Below are 14,203 nucleotides of genomic sequence, written 5' to 3' on the forward strand. Positions count from 1 at the left end.
GGATTCATAGTCTACTTGTTGACTTGGACCCAAAACAGGTAGAAATATAATTAAGCAAACTAAGTTCATAGTGAGATGTGTTCTAGGAAAAAAACATATGGTGTTCAGCTCAGCAGATGCAGGGTTGAGGAAGGGAGGGTGAGCAGAGGGAATGCTTAATACGGTGTTCAAGGAAAGGCCTCTAGGAAAAGTTGTGTGAGACCTGCAGAAGAAAGAGCTCCAGGCCTGGGAAGCACATGTACCTTTGTCCTGGGAGTGTGAAGAACCAATCTGTCTGACTTCAGTGAAATTCATGGGTTTCAATTTTTCCCTTCCATTCCCTGTGTTAATTCAGGCCTCTATCTGATTTGGGGCCAGATTTTTCTGGATATTTTAAAGGAATCAATAATTTATCATTCTTCACTCCTATTTTTTTCGCTTTCCTAGTGAAGTGCCAAAACAAAGGTCTATCAGTGAAAATGACAGCTAGCATTTATTCATTAAGCAATCAGCATGAGCCAAGCCATTCACTTCCTTTCAATTTCTCTGTAACAACCTCCAAGCTGGTAAGAGGATAACCATTTGCCAAGTGAGGAATCTTAGGTCAAAGGAAGTTAAACAACTTGCCCAAGGCCACAGGACTGGTAAATGATTAAGACGGAATTCAGCTCCAGGTTGAATTCAGAGCCCATGCATTTCTGCCTCTAACAGTCTCCCATTTTGTCAACAGTAATATTAAATAGTACTAAATCTGAGTACAGCACACAACTCTGGATTTCATCACTTAAAGGCAAGAAGTTTAGGAACATCTTGTGACTTGCTTCTACTTCTGTTCTTGCATTTTCATCACCGAAGTGACAAACAGGATCCCCATCAGGACAGTGCTCGCATCTGGTTGAGAAGACTGACCACGCGGCAAATAAACAGAGAGAACGTACACCCGTGGTAAGTGGCACAACAGGAAGTAACAGAAAGGACCACAGAGAGGTCCTCAGTTAAGATTCGAAGTTCTGAAAAGTTCTCTGTGAGGAAGTGACACTTACAGGGACCCAAAGGAGATATGGGAACTATCTAAAAAGGGGGAGACACACATCCTGGAAACAAAATCGAAATCCCCAAGATAGAAAAGCTCTTGGGCCATCTGAAAACCTGTGAGGAGGCCCAAGGCTTGGGCCCTGTTGAGTGAGAGACGGGATGGCAGCAGAAGCCAGAGGTATGAACTTACAGAACCTTCCTTCCACTTTGTCCTCAGCTCAACGGGAAACTGTGAAGAATTTTGAGCAAGGGAGTGACAGGATCCAACATATGCTTTTAAAAGATCACTGTAGTTGCTTTATGGGGAAGAATGAGTGGGAAAAAAGGCATGAAAGGAGGAGATTGGGAGACCAATCTGAAAACCTTTTCAGTAACTCAAGTGAGTGACAAGGTATGACTGAGGTAGGCACCTGAGAGGAGTGGAGGACTTAGGCAACATTTTAGAGTTCAAGTCTGGGAGACCTGGTAATGATTGAGAGCAGCACCAGGAGATTCTAGGAAAGCTGTCAATTTCTGATTCGAGTCGGTGAGAGGAGGAAAGTGTCATTTGCCGAAATGACAAGTTCTGCTGGAACTTGAATGACGAGTTCTGCTGGAACATGTCCATGCATCGTCCAAGAGCAGGGCAGACATCATAACAAAATGAAAAAGCATTAGTAAATATTTATGAAATGCTGACTCTATGTCAGACACGGTTTTTAAGTGCTTTAAATGTATTACTTCATTAACCATCAGACCTTATAAAATGTATATCCAGCTTCTCTAGTTTATAAAGCAGAGGCACAGAAGTGTTACATAATATCCATAGGTCGCCCAGCAAATAAGTTGTAAACTTGGAATTGAACCCCAGGTATTGAGTCCAAATCCTGGAAGCTTAACATCCAGGGACCTCGGGTTTGGTCTGTAAGTAAGCAGTTAGATACAGGAGTAACCAGTGTTGTGTACACAGCACAGTCCCCTGGGTTTCCTTCTCGGAGCCCCTTGCACCCATTCCTATCTCTGACTATTATTCAGGCTGTGCTGGGAGGAACACAGTCTAATTGCAATAACTCAGAGGAAGATACAGATGATGGATGCAGCTCCCGTGATATTTGCAATTGAAAAGAGACCACTTAATGAATCTCGGGAGAAATGTTCTCTTTGAGGGAGACGATATCTGTGGCCCCTGAGTATTCTCAAGGAAGCTGATTTGCCCAGTCTGCTTATCAATCAGGATGGTCCTGCTCACACAGAGACAAACCAAGATACACACACAAGCCCCCCCCCCAGACACACACATGCATATGCTAAGGTACATACTGACACATGGAGATGTATGTACATTATACACACCCACACAGAATACGCGTGTGCGCGCGCACACACACACACACACACAATGCAGATACGTGGAGCGCCTGAGTGTCTCAGGTGGTTAGGCATTTGCCTTTGGCTCAGGTCATGATCCCAGGATACTGGGATCGAGTCCCACATTGGGCTCCCTGCCCAGCAGAGAGCCTGCTTTGCCCTCTCCCTCTGCTGCTCCCCCTGCCTGGGCTCTCTCGCTTTCTCTGTCAAATAAATACATAAAATCTTTATTAAAAAAATGCAAATACACATGTGCAGTCAGCATGTGTTAATATACCCAAGTACTGTGTATTTTTTTTTAACTTGGAATATACCTTTAGTAATAGCATTTATATTACCATCTTTATTTATCAGCCTACTGTTCACTAAATTAGAGCGACCCACTTACTGGTGTGCCCAGCTTATTCATCCCTATCCTCCTCATCATGTTTGGTTTGGTTTGGTTTTGGGTTTTTTTTTTTTGATAGAACATGCACAAGTAGATAATCTCCTTCACTTTTATAATGATACTCCTGGACCTTGGGTCTTCTGTTCAATTATTTCCCATATTTACTACTCAAACCATGTGTTCTAACTTTTTAGTAATAATTGAAATAAGATTTAAATTCCAATTAGGCTCCCCCCACCCAAATTGCGTATTATATGTGAGAGAGAAAGTGTGTGTGTGTGTGTGTGTGTGTGTGTGTGATCAGTGTGGTTGGCTAGTGGGCAGGGACAAGGATATGCACAAAACTCTACGTCGAAGCAAAGAGTTTGGATTTATTATTCTAAGTGAAATAGAAAGCCACAAAGAGTTTTAAACAGAGGAGTAACAGGAACTGATTTCCTTTTCAAACTGGCACCGTGGCTATACTATGGAGAATACTTCCAAGGACCAGAGAAGAAGTAACAAAACGAGACAAAACAACCAGTAGGAGGCGATGGGAGCAGTCCAGACGGGAAGACAAGGAGCTCGAACTAGAGCTGTAGCAGCAGGGAAGGAAGAAAGTCTGGTGGGTTCAGGAAAGCTCATGAAGAAGTACTGACAGGACCAGCTGGGGGACGAGACATAAGACAACTAAGAGCTTAGACAGCTGGATGGACTTACCAAGAAAGAGAAACCCAGGAGAGAAGCAGGGGCTCAGGGTTCTCTTAGCCGTGGTCCATCTCAGTGCGTGCGATCTTCATGGAGATCAAGGAGGTCAAGGAGCAGCTGCCTACATAAAACTGGAATTGTGAGGCGAGGTTAAGACTGAAGACAAATACGAGAATTGTGAGAATAAAGATGGCGGGCAAAGCATGACTCTAGCGGATGTTAGTAGGTGAGTGTGTACATAGAGAAGAAACTGTGAATAGCTGGGACACTCAAGCGTTTTCAGGCAAACAGAGGAGGAGGGGCAGCAAAGAAAATGGAAGGAACTATCCCTGAAGGATGGGAAATAGCAAGAGAGTTTTTTATCAGTTTTACTAGTATATGAACCAGCTGAAAAGAAATAAATCTATTTTTATGTGCTTTCTTCTGCAAGAGCTAAGAATTGGGGCGAGGCACTGTGGTGATTTGAAGATTTGTCCATGAATTCTTTTTTGGAGGAATCCTTCCTCCAAAAAGTGGGGCTGACTTTCCCTCCCCTTGTGCGTGGGCTGCAATTAATGAATCACTTCCAATGAATTGAATCTGACGATGGTGATGGGCTATCACTTCAAGATTAGATTATAAAAAGATGGCAGCTTTTCTCTTGGGTGATCTCTCTGGCTTTTTCTCACTTTCTCTTGGATCACCAACGCCGAGGAAGCTGGCTGCTAGGTTGTGCGGTGACCCACGCAGAGAGGAACTGAGAGCCACAATCAACAGCTGGCATCAACTTGCCAGACATATGAGTGAACCAAGTAGATCCTTCATCCCTAGTCACACCTCCAGTCACGACGGCAGCTTCATCCCGTGTCTTCACAGCAGACCTTGAGCCAGAACCACTCCACCAAGCAGCTTTCAGAAATGGTGAGAGAACAATTGTCTGTTGTTTCAAGCCACCAAGTTTGGGGGTAAGATGTGAAGAAGCAGTAGATAATTAATCTATCAGCATATTAGAGATGACAAATGTTCTGTAACTATGTCTAATAAGTATCCCCTCTAATATTTTTGTTACTTTACTCCTAAGGGGAAAAAAAAATCAAGTATGTTAAATGTGTTTGAGAGAGACACAGAATTGATATCTCTTCTCCACAAAGAAGTGAGACCTCATGGCATGGACCCCTGTTTGGTGAACATTCTCCATAGTCAGCCACTTTGGTCAAAGAACTGTCTAACTCTATTAGTATTCCTGGTAATAAAACACAATCTGTAGAGGTTAGCTTCAACACGCAATGGGTTTTGTAAAATATTCCCAAAACGAATTACTTTAAAGCCTCCCCCCCAAAGTCTTCCAGAAATTGGAAGGGCAAGACCAAGAGGACATACAGAAAGTAAGGAGAACGAAGAGACAGTGAGATATAAAGGAAGCATAGAAGCTCGGCCTCTCCCTGCACCTGTCGGCGAGAACTTGGAAATGTTATCTAGGCTTAAAAAAAAAAAAAAAAAAAAAAAGATTTTATTTATTTATTTGGGAGAGACAGAGAGAGAGAAAGCATGCATGAGCAGGGGGAGAGGCAGAGAGAGAAGCAGAAAGCAAACTCCCCAGTGAGCAGGGAACCCCGTGTGGGGCCTGATCCCAGGACTCTGGGATCACGACCTAAGGGGAAGGCAGACACTTAACCTACTGAGTCATCCAAAAGCCCTTGCATCCAGTCTTTTGAGCCTCGATATCTGCGTCTCTAAAATGAAGACGTGCCCACTTCACAGACGGATGAAAGGGTTAAATAAAATAACATATGGGAAAAGCCCTTTTAATGAAAAGGTTTTAGGTTGATCACACAGGCCATCCTGTCTACGCCCTCTACTACTGGTATATTTGATGGTAAAGTGGATAAAGGTCACTGATTTGTTTGAGGATAGAATGCATTTATACAGGTGACCTTGAATGTTCCGCTTTCAAAATTGTTCATATAGTGTATGAGCTCAGCACATTTTACTCCAAAGCACACATTTCTACCTGTGTCCCCATATAGCTCTAAACACCTGATTCAGCTGTTCTTCTGTTTTAGTTTTATAAGTGATTATTAGGAGCTTGTTCCTTCTCCTCTTTGATAAGTCTTGGTATGAGCTATTTTATCTAGGAAAAAAAAAACACAGAAAATCTCAGGGGATTGTTGTAGATTCCAAGTCAGGGTAGTTAGCATTTTTAGTTTCGGGTTCTACTCTGAGTTGAAATCACTAAAAAGAATCATACTAATCACGGCAGTCAACTTGAAACAGATAACCATATTAAGGTTCATTTATAAATGAAACCCATACTTTGAAAAATCCTTACATATAGATGAAATGTGTATAAACAAAATATTTGTGCTCTTAGTTGGGTATTAAGAGAACTGTGGCATCAGACTTGATTTTTTTTTCTTTTAGCTTTCTTCTTTCCTCGCCTTTAATATAAAGGAGAATAACATTTGTAGGGGAAACTCCTGGTCTCCAGGAGTGAATGAATAAAACCATCATAATGATGAGATTGACCTACATAACTAGTCAAAGAAACATGCAGAATTGGCATCTCTTCATAAAAAATTTCAAGTTAGAATATAAATTTCATCTATTTTTGTCTTTGTCTTCTCAGAAGTTAATTTGTTTATAGACAATTCTTTTTAAGGGCCTTTATTTTAAGAATCACTTTTCTGAACTTCAGCAAATTGTTTTGCAATGTGATCTGTACGACAGACATATTTGCTCACAACTGTTGGCTGCATCTCAATTGTTTGAGATGTTAAAATATTTTAATAAGAAATATTTTGAAAATACTGTAAAGTAGGGAAAATAAACACACAGTACATTCTTACCACTAAGAAGAAACAAATGTTAATATTTTGACTTGTTTGCTTCAGATTGTTCTATTATTTTTTATGATTATTAATATTTTTTTTAATTCTCAACAACAGAGCAGAGAAAATGTTTTAAAATACAGTGAGACAAGGAGATACTGGGTGGATTTTTAAGCCATTAAGGCGTACGTTGTGAGTCTTCTCTTTCTTGTAGTATTAATTTATAAGCTGCAGGTTTGAACAAACTTTGTACTTACTGTTTGACTAAGTCAAATATTACCATGATCCAAAGTTGCTCCAAACAGTAATGAGGTTGGTTAAAACAAAACAAACAAAAAATGGTGGACAGGATCAAGATAACTTTTCTTCGCTGTTCAAGAATAAAACTTTTAAACATTAAGGGGGAAAAGAGAGGGGCACCTGGGTGGCTCAGTTGGCCAAGAACCCTACTTTGGTTCAGGCCACCATCCAGGGATCGAGCCCCAGGCCAGCGCTGGCTCAGGAGGGAGTCTGCTTCTTCCTCTTCCCCCACCCCTCTGCCTGCCCTTCTCATTCTCTCCCTCTCTCTCAAATAAACAAATGAACCACCCCCCCCCCAATAAAGCTAAGGGGGAAAAAAGCCACACACAAACTGTAGCCCCTTGGGGTGGCCTCCCACCGTGGAAAGAGCAGAGTCTTACAATCTGAGGTCACATACAGACCCAGCAGCTAGCAGCCCACCAACCTTCCCTCCACATCTCTGTTTCCTCCTCTGAAAAGTGGGATACCAACTACTCTTTCTGTTTTTCATCTTATAGCTTTTTCCAAGTAAGCTTTTAAGACCCATTTATAGCCTCTGTCTTCTAATTCTGCATCATCGTCAGTCGGAAGAAACAAACTTCCAGTAGAAACTGGAAAAGCAACAGAGACAGAGTAGGCACCAGAGTACCCGGGAGAGTGAAGCCCGTGGAAGCTTGCTCAGATAGTCAGCTGTGAGGTCATGGGGTCCTTGCATTGCCACCTCTAGTCTTCATGATTCCATGACAAAATTAGAATAGTAAAGCACTTGATCCGGTATGCTTTCATTTATTTTATTTTATTTTTTAGGATTTTATATATTTATTTGAGAGACAGAGAGAGCAGAGAGAGAGCGCGCACAAGCAGGGGGAAGGACAGAGGGAGAGGGACACTCCATACTGAGCAGGGAGCCCTCCTCACGCCTCAGTCCCAGGACTCCCAGGTCACCTCCCTAGCAAAAGGCAGACATTCAACCAACTGAGTTGCCCAGGCACCCCTCATTCGTTTATTTTAACTAGATCCTTTTATTACCATGTACCAGTCATCCCTCTATAAACTGTGATTTTTTTTTTCATTCTAATTTCCTCTTGAAATTGTTTCATAATGCCTCAGGAGTGCAGAGTTTCTGTTTGGGTTGATGGAAATGTTAGAAATAGATACTGGTGTTGGTGGCACAACATTGAGAAATGTGATGTATGCCGCTGACTTGTTAAAACTGCAATTTTATATTAGACACGTCTGACCACAGTTTTTTCTTAAAGTCAAACAAAATTAAATAGAGAGACACCTGGCTGGCTTGGTCGGTGGCAAGTGACTCTTGGGCATGAGTTTAAGCTCCACCTTGGATGTAGAGATTACTTTTAAGAAATGAAGAATTTAAAATTACAGGTGAAGTTTCTCCAGATTCCATTTCCCTTCTTGGTTTTCCATACACAAACCTTACCCTTAGATATATAACAAAGCTTACTTATGTTTTTAAAAATTGTTCTCTATATGTGAGTACGCAAATTAAATGAGATACCAAAATGTCTTTGGTTTATTGTAGAAGGGATTCAAAGGCTGGGGGACAGGAATTTGGAATGTTCTTAACATATGTGGCCCACTCACCTACCCAATAACTCTATCTTAAGGCAGTAGCCCCCAGAAAACACTACCTTTACCAGTGCATTGAGAAATATACTGGTAAAGAATGGACTTACATGCTAAAGAGCTCAAGGTATTTCAAGCCCATGGTGTTGTTGAGAGATGCTCCCTCTGAAATGGGTTCCCTGGTTCTCAGCCTTACAGGACAGCTGGAGGTGATTATCAAAATGGGCAGCAGCAGGAGGGCAGTAATCAAAAGAGTTTAGCCCACAGAGATCTTGGGTAGTACTAACTGATTATGGTGTTCCTTGAAGAAATATATTTGGACACTCTACACCCTAAGGGAAAAAAAATGTAATCTTTACTTCTTGTGAATGGTCTTGACTTTAATTGACTCAGTGGAGTCACAACTTGTCATGCAACCCTTCTTATTTTTTTTTCTTTTTTATAAAGATTTTTATTTATTTATTTGACAGACAGAAATCACAAGTAGGCAGAGAGGCAGGGAGAGAGAGCAGAGAGCTCCCTGCTGAGCAGAGAGCCCGATGCGGGGCTCGATCCCAGAACCCTGGGATCATCACCTGAGCCGAAGACAGAAGCTTTAACCCACTGAGCGCCCCAGGCGCCTCCATGCAACCCCCATTCTTGAACCAGATTGTAAACACGAGTTCTTTAAGTGAAGGGAAGACCAGGTTCCTTCAGGGATTTGCCCACCACACCGCCACCAGAAGGTCATGTAAATCTTCTGAGTTACCCAAAGGCACCTGCCATCATTAACTAGTGTGGCTGTATAACGGGGAAAGACAAGAAGTATACCCACTTCAACCTTTGGTCTATAGAGTGAGACCAAAAAGGCAAGAAGGATCAACTGAACGTGGCTGGAATAGCCTTTCCCTTCAAATGTGGAAAATCACCAATAATATTTCAGATATTAGTGCCACTATCAAATCTCAAAGGTAGAGGGTGGGTGTTTCTGTCACCTCTCCCGATGAATTCGCCTATGTAGCCTATGCCAAGGACAGATGGATCTTAAAGAATTATTGGATTATCATGAATGTAATCCGTAGCATCGCCATTTGCACCGTTGTTCAAGCTGAGGGTGATGGTATGCCATCATCAAATCTGGCAAATGCTTTTCTTCTTGTCCAGTTAGTAAGGACCAGAGAAGCAATTTGTTTTTATGTTCCCCGGACAGTACTAGAGATTTCCAGTATTAACCCTGTGCTTTGAAAACCCCCTGGCTCTTGTGACAACCTAGCACTAGGGATCTTGAATATCTCACCATGCCATCGAACGTTGTGTCAGCCCACTGTTTTAGCAGCATAATTCTAACTGACCCTGGAATGAAATGTGTGGGAATGCTATTACACTGAAACTGAATTTTTGCACATTGTCCCTCACCTTGAGAAACATTCCACATTATTCTCAGTGTCTTTGTTTTGTCTGTTTACCTGATTAAAAAAAAAATCATCCCTTAATTTTCCCTTAAGGGACTTCTCTTACAAGACGTGCTCATTTTTCTCCTAATTTTCTGACCATTTCTTCTCGGTGTCTTTTTACTAGTTCTATTTCCTCAACACACACACAACTGAAGCCCCATCTAGTCATTGCCTGCAATCTCTTTACACAGATTTGCTTTGTGTCAGGATTCAAGAGGAAAGAAGGAAATATGGGGAATGACAAGCATACACAATTCTAGAGCTTTAAGAAGCAAAAGTAGGTCCAGGAGGTGACCAGGTTTCCGGAAGAGACTGGTCCCAAGTGGGAGGCCACCAGGGAGAAGCCAGACTCCAGCAGCCGCAGGGGGAAGTGAAAACTGTAGCCTCTGAACATCAAGAACGTGGCCCTTCACTGAATGATCTACTCTGAAACCATATAAGAAGGAAAAGCTGAGGAATGAGTTCCAGAATTTTTTCCTATGAAACGCCGGACAACAATGAACCAGAAGGCTGCTGAGTTGACAGAAGAGAATTCAATTGTTTTCAAACATCTATCTCGAACCTGAGCTTTTCTTTTAAAAACCTGTGTTGTCCTGACTCTGCCACGATAATCTCAAACTTTGAGTCCAAAACAAAATCTTCTTTACAACATTTCTGCTTTCTAGTTTTCCCTTCTGTCTCTGGGGCTGTATTATGACGAATCTCTCTGACTTACAAATCAGAGATCAAATTTTATTTCCTTGTCATCATCTGGGAGCCTCATTGTTTTCTACCTTCCAATGGCTGGTTTCTTTCTCGCCAACCGAGCTGCAACATGGTACTTCAAGTTGTCATCACCAGTTCCTTACACTGTTACATTCAGTTCTCTCTGCCTGCAAGTGTTTGCTTTCTTCAGCCTCTTGTGCATGCTATGCAAATGTAAACTTCAAAAATAAAGCCCTGCTGCTAAAAACCCACGTGGGGCTCTCCATGGCCTCTGAATAAAGTCCAAAATTCATATGAGGACCTCCACTCTCTGACCCTGCCCTACCTTCTCTGGTCATAACGGGCTCCTTCCTGCTGTGAACATACACTCCGTTAATGCCCGTCTTTTCTGACTTATTCATAATGATCCTAACCTGAAATATGCTTCTCATTTTTTTCTCATTAAAATCAGCCCCACCACGAGTACAATTTTCCCATGATGTGCCAAAACTTCAGCCTGCTTTTATGTCTTGCTTTCTCTGAAATCCTATATCTGTACCACGTACTTCTGCATTTAGCCTCATATAAATTTTCAGTGGTGTTGATTCTCTTCGCACGTTAATGAGTCCCTTCAGCTGCCAGAAACGGTACCAAGTGCTGGTTAACTCTTCCATGTCCATTTGTCTGATCTCTCCAATGACACTGGGAGTTTCTCAAAGCAGGGATTATAGTTTTTTGTGGGTTTTTTTGGTTTTTTTTTTTTCTGATCTTCCCAGGGTCCAGCCCATCCTGTTCTACAGAGCAGATGTTCAACGAATCTTACTAAATTGAATTGAATTGGTCTCAAACTTGGCAAGAGAAAATAAGATGAATTCCAAGGAAAACTAGGAAAAGTAGAAGGGAATTAGGAACCATCATTAGAAATCTGATTGTCAGATTGATTCATATTGAACCTTAAGCAGAATAATAACACATTATACCTTCATCACAGCAATTTTCTCCTCCAATTTTGCCAGAGCACAGCTTTCCAGAGGGGAATAGGTTTTTAAGCTATGCACGTGTGAAGAACTTAACAACACAAGGGCAGTTAAATTCTCACACACTTCATCCATAATACATAAAAGGTAATAGTCCGACGCTTAGTTTTAATTCTGGAAAATACAACTTTTTTTCCCTTTAAATGTTCTAGTTTCAGGAACCTGCCCTTTGACAAGCATCTAGCAATGAATTATAAAACAAAGGGAACTTTCTCCCGCTCCAGTAAATAACAGATGCCTTCCATCTTTCTTACTAGATCAATCAAAGATCATTATTTACAGGCCTATATTGTTAAAACTTCTTTTAAGAGGATATATATATATATATATATATTTTTTTTTTTTTTTTTTTTTTTTTTTTTTTCTGGGAGCACAGTAGAGATGCCCTGGGTTGGAGTAGAATGAAATCCCTGAGAAAGAAAGAGATACTGCCTCTGATTGCCTAGCTAGCTGAATCATCGCAAGGCCCTAATATATCTACTTTAAGAGCAGGCTCAGCATTTGATGTGTTCAGCTCTGTTCAGGGAAAATTTCCTCACACTAAACAGAAGAAATGTACTCAAGTCCTAATAAAGTACTACCTACTAGACACCGAGATTAGGAAATTGCTCTAATGGTTAATGAGGAACAGATATCAGCAAAGCTCCGGTCAGGACTGTGAATATCTCGTCCAAGTAGGAGCAAGGCAAGAGGAGACCAAATTCCAAACAGGCAAGTGGGGACCTGACCTCACCTCTACATGGTCAGAGTTTGAGATACATGTTCAATACCTATCATACCCAAGATCGTGTTAATTTTTTCTCCTTCCCTTTCCTTCTCGAGGCAACCACTGATCTGCTTTTGTCATTATGGGTTAGTTTGAATTTTCTAGAGTTTGATATAAGTGGAATCATGCAATATGCATTATTTATTGTTTGACTTCTCTCACTCAGCATAGTTCTTTTGACTTTGACCCATGTTGTATGTATCGACAGGTCATTCCTTTTTGTTGCTAAGCTTCTTTCTCTAGACATAATTACTTTGAGACTTATCCATGTTGTTGCAGGGGCCAATATGCCATTCTTTTTTTTTTTTATTATTGAGTAATATTCTGTTACATGATTTAATGCAGTTTGTCCATTCCCCTGTTCAAGGACACATTTGGCTTGTTTCCAGTTTGGGACTGTTGCTGATAAAGCTGCCATAAGCATTCATGTGTAAGACTCTGTACAGAAATGTGCTTTGTTCTTTCTTTAGTAAATAAGTACCTAGGAGAGGAACAGCTGAACCAAAGGTTAGATGTATGTTTAACAATTTAAGAAACTGTCAAAGGATTGAGCCATTTTACATTGGCATCTCCAGGGTCTGAGAGTTCCGGTTCCTTTGTGTCCTCACCAACACTTAGTATTGTCAAGCTTTTAATTTTATCCTTTCTAGAAAATGATACATTGTGGTTCTTTTTCCTAATGAAAAATGGGTTTTAGCATTTTGTTCATGTGCTTATTCTCCATATGCAAGTGTCAATCAAATATCTTACCCATTTTTTTTAACAAGGGATTTGTTTCCAATTATTGAGGTTTGAGAATTTTTATAGATTCAGGATACAAGATTTTTACAAATACATGTTTTATAAATATTTTTCCCCAGTCAGTGCTTTGTATTTTTATTCTGCTAATGGTATCTTTCAATGAGCAATGTTTTTAATTTTGATATAGTTAAATTTATCAATTTGTTATTTTATAGATTATGTTCTGGTATCCTATCTAAGAATTCTTTGTCTATTCTGAGGTCATGAAGATTCTCTATGTTTCCTTCTTAGAAGTATTATTGTTTTAGTTTTACATGTAGGCCTGTGATTCATGTTGGATTATGCCATTTTATCTTTATGTAATGGTCTTGCACCATTGTTTTTAGTCGTGCAAAGTATGGAAGAAATTTGGGGTTTTATTTTGTTTTGTGGTTTTAGTTTTGCATATGGATATCTAATTGTTCCAGTACTATTTGTTGAAAAGACTATCCTTTTACCACTGAATTGCCTTTGCATCTTTGTCAGAAATCCAGTTGCCCATATATATAAGGTTTATTTCTGGATTCTCTATTCTGCTTCATTTCTCTGTTTGTCTATCTTGACATCAGTACCACACAATCTTGAAATCCAGTAGTATTAACTCCTCCAACTTTGCTCTTATTTTTCAATTTTTCTTTTTAAAAAAGACTTTATTTATTTATTTGACAGAGAGAAAGAGAGAGATCACAAGAAGGCAGAGAGGCAAGCAGAGAGAAAGGGGGGAAACAGGATTCCTTCTGAGCAGAGAGCCCAATGTGGGGCTCAATCCCAGGACCCTGAGATCATGACCTGAGCCGAAGGCAGAGGCTTAACCCACTGAGACACCCAAGCACCTCTATTTTTCAACTTTTTAAAGGTATTTCAGGTCCTTGCATTTTCATGTGTGTTTTAGAATTATCTTGCCAATGTCTACAAAAACACCTGTTGGGATTGTGTCTGGAATTTGAACCCAAAGATCAATTTGGGGTGAATTATCATCTTAAGAATATTAAACGTTCTGATCTTGGCGCATGTTCCAAGTCTTCATTTAGTTAAATACTCTTTAATTTCTCTCAGTCGTATTTTATAATTTTCAATGTTTATGTCTTGCACATTTTCCCCCGGATACAACCTTAAGTATTCAGTATTTTTAATATAATTGTAACTTGTGCTGTTTAATTTCAATTTCTGATTGTTAGTTGCTGGTGTATAGAAAGTAGTTTATTTTTTCATATTGACTTAAAATCAGTTACCAGTACTAGTAGTGCTTTTGTAAATTCTATTGCATTTTCTGCATGGACAATAATATGGTCTTCAAATAAAGACAGACAGACTGCATGTTTTTTATTTCTTTTTCTTGCCTTGTATAATGAGGGGGGAAAAGTCTTATATAATACTTGTGTGACAAGCCCTCC

General features: G+C 40.3%; 1 long non-coding RNA gene across 2 annotated transcripts; it reads left to right on the top strand.

The window, feature by feature from the left end:
- Positions 1–578: 578 nt before the first annotated feature.
- Positions 579–13,516, top strand: LOC122905016. 2 transcript variants are annotated; one of them, XR_006384297.1, is made up of 3 exons: positions 579–924; positions 4,134–4,336; positions 13,479–13,516. It is a non-coding gene; the product is annotated as an uncharacterized LOC122905016 (long non-coding RNA). The 2 variants fall into 2 exon arrangements; XR_006384298.1 differs by lacking the exon at positions 13,479–13,516 and adding an exon at positions 9,734–11,531.
- Positions 13,517–14,203: the final 687 nt, after the last annotated feature.

Source organism: Neovison vison, chromosome 4 (genome assembly GCF_020171115.1).
Source record: "Neovison vison isolate M4711 chromosome 4, ASM_NN_V1, whole genome shotgun sequence".
In the NCBI taxonomy this organism is placed as follows: Eukaryota; Metazoa; Chordata; class Mammalia; order Carnivora; family Mustelidae; genus Neogale; species Neogale vison.